Below are 2,919 nucleotides of genomic sequence, written 5' to 3'. Positions count from 1 at the left end.
ACCAGACACCGAAGGCACCTACCAAGGAAAACAAATAGCTACACCACAACACAGGAGGAGAGGGAGACATAGCGGGAGAGGAAGGAAGGAAGACGGCACAGGAGGCGGGTGAGATATATAAGAGAAGGAGAGAGGGATAGAAGGGAGGAGGAGAGACAGAGATAGAGAGGGAGGAGGAGAGAAGAGGAGAGACAGAGAGCGAGAGAGGGAGGAGGTGGAGAGACAGAGAGAGAGAGAGAGGGAGGAGGAGAGACAGAGAGAGAGAGCGAGGGAGGAGGAGAGACAGAGAGAGAGGGAGGGGGAGAGACAGAGAGAGGAGGAGAGAGAGAGGGAGGAGGAAGAGTTTATTTGTATTCTAAGAACACAACATGTACTGAATAGCTGGTCGTATACAATTATATGTACAACATCTGAAGGGTAAATTCTAAGGGAAACTGCATTCTTATGCGAGTCAGTAGTTCATTTTAACTAGAAGGATAGGTGTTGCCTTAACTCCATTGTGGCCTATCGAGGGGTCACTACATGTTTTGATGTTATATGGTGTCTACAATTTCTTGTTCACAAGTGCACAACACACAATACCAAGTTTGTCAATAGTTGGCAACTATCTTTGCACATTAGAAAATCTATTGGTAACGTAGATACCTTGTAATATTGTATATTTCTGCCTAACTAACCCTATTACTCTTTCTACATGTATTCGCACATGGGCTATTTTCCTTGTGCTTTCTATGTCAAGGGGGGATAGCTGATTCCTAAGCTGGTATCTTTACTTCAGCACACATACTACAAACACTGGATTCAATGTCAAAACCACGATATGCAAGTAAAACCATGATCTCCAGGCAAGATGTTATTTAAAAAGCCACAGTTTTCTGTAATGTGCTTGTCACTTGTTCGACCACCCCAGGACTTTGATATAAATGAAACAGTGCCTTGCGGTGTTATACCGAGCAAAAACTTCACCGTATTATGGTTGTTGTAGGAAGACCATGTTTCAGCCCTAGCTTTTAACTGAGAAGGCCTGTCCATAAACACTTCAAAGCAATCTATGATCACTGCACATTTTGTTCCAAAATACTAAATCTAAATCCAACTAATACTAAATCCAAAATCTAAATTGCATCGGCATAGTTTTTCTTAAAATTTCTCTATCTGGCCATATCACCAAGAATTTCATTCTAACATACATTACATTCACAACAGTAGAAAAAAGCCGTGACACAGTTGAGCCTGACACACTGAATTCATATGCCAGAAATTGACTTGACAGGTTAAGTCTCAACTTCATAAGCGTCATCATAAACATTTGAAATCTGGACAGAGAAGAACAGCTAGGTAAAAACTGCTCCAATGAAGAATATATGAACAGTACAGTCAATAAAAGTCGGTAGCCCTGTGAAATATTTAACTTTCTCATCATTTCCCTCAAAATCATTCTCAGTGAAACGCTCGGCTGTGCTCATCTAGCTCTTAAACTCAATGTTTTCCGTTCTTAGAGTCTGTAGCTCAGATAAGGTTGCGTCATACAGAGGTCCAGTAACATATCTGTCTGGGTGTGAACGCCACTCTCCTCTGTGATACACTTCTCATGTTCTCCCTGATTAGTTATAACAGCAGGTAGTCGAAAGAATTTCTTATCCTTTTCCCTATCAGATCGGTTAGTACATCCGACTATCCTACAATAATTCACCATTTTCGTGTGAAAATGTTGGAGCTCTCTCTAAACTGAACTTTCCACGCTGTAACCACGTCGCACGGTCGCACAAATGATGCCAAAATGGCCGCCTTTGTTTTGATGACGTCACGTGCAAGGGGTCTATATTAAATAAAACTAAAAAATGCCCAAAATGCTTTTGCTGAAGGAAATAAATCAACATGTGACTAATGCGGTATCAATACTAATATTACTAAACTATAATAAACACTTCCCTGGTCCTATCAGTAATGACAGTATCACTATCAGACATATGAACGTAGTCATTATCGACATAATAATTAATATCGTGTTAACTCATAACTGCCTAGGGGCCTAGTGTTATTGTAATAATAATAATTATAATAATAATAATTGTTATTGCCATAATCATAATGTCAATATTATTAGTTATTACAATAACACTAGGCCCCTAGGCAGTGGCCCAAGGATAGAGAACATGGGTTCCAATAAAACCAATGGCAATGTGCCTAACCCTAACCCTAATCCTAACCCTAACCTATTATATTGATATAATATAATATTTATATTGAATTTGATGTAGGCACAGTAGGGTAAATGACATTGGTTTTATTGGGACCCATGTTCTCTATCCTTGAACCGACATGATTATGTCAAAATTTGTTATAAATTGTAAGTTGCATGACAACAAAATTAAGTACTTGCATCGTGAGCCAAACCCTTTAGATTACATTATCGTTCTTACGTTTAGAAGATTCCCTAAGCAAAGATTACGAGACGAAACAGTTGACAGACAGAATCAGAGAACTGCCAGCCTACTGAAAAACGGGAGCTGACATCTTTACCCACGTGACCAGTGAGTCAGTGACCGCCAAAACAAATGGCGCACAGTTTGATTTCGCCGTCTATGATTTCACGAAATACCGCGTACATATAGGTAGCAGTAGAAGTATAGATGGGTGCCAATTTATAGCTAAATTACCTAATCTTTAGCAGATTTTTTAAGCTTTGTTGCCACATTTACATTAAAATCTCAAAACCCTGGCAGAAATTAATTCTCATTTCCAATAATTCAAAGTATTTCCAATGGTGTTTAGCACAGCGGGAAAGCCAGGGCTTGATGCTGCGAGCAAAGAATTTTACCATGCACACGTGCCGTCGGCCCGCCCCCGCTCGTGACCAGTTTGAACGTATAAGAACGGTCGAAGAAAATTATCTTGGCAGTTAACGGTGACGGACGT

At 40.0% G+C, this 2,919-nt stretch overlaps 1 protein-coding gene across 2 annotated transcripts in view; it reads right to left on the bottom strand.

Moving 5' to 3' along the window:
* Positions 1 to 2,530, bottom strand: part of LOC106821542 (V-type proton ATPase subunit C-like) — a 15,119-nt gene extending 12,589 nt beyond the window's left edge. For both annotated transcript variants that reach the window (XM_014826405.1, XM_014826414.1), the window contains exon 1: positions 2,424 to 2,530. The gene's annotated coding sequence lies outside the window, so the exon portion shown is untranslated. The remainder of the gene's footprint in view (positions 1 to 2,423) is intronic.
* Between the last annotated feature and the right edge of the window lie 389 nt (positions 2,531 to 2,919).

This window comes from Priapulus caudatus, unplaced genomic scaffold (assembly GCF_000485595.1).
Source record: "Priapulus caudatus unplaced genomic scaffold, Priapulus_caudatus-5.0.1 Scaffold4, whole genome shotgun sequence".
NCBI lineage: Eukaryota > Metazoa > Priapulida > Priapulimorpha > Priapulimorphida > Priapulidae > Priapulus > Priapulus caudatus.
The sequence above is the reverse complement of the archived record's forward strand: the minus strand, read 5'-3'. Positions and strand labels throughout refer to the sequence as shown.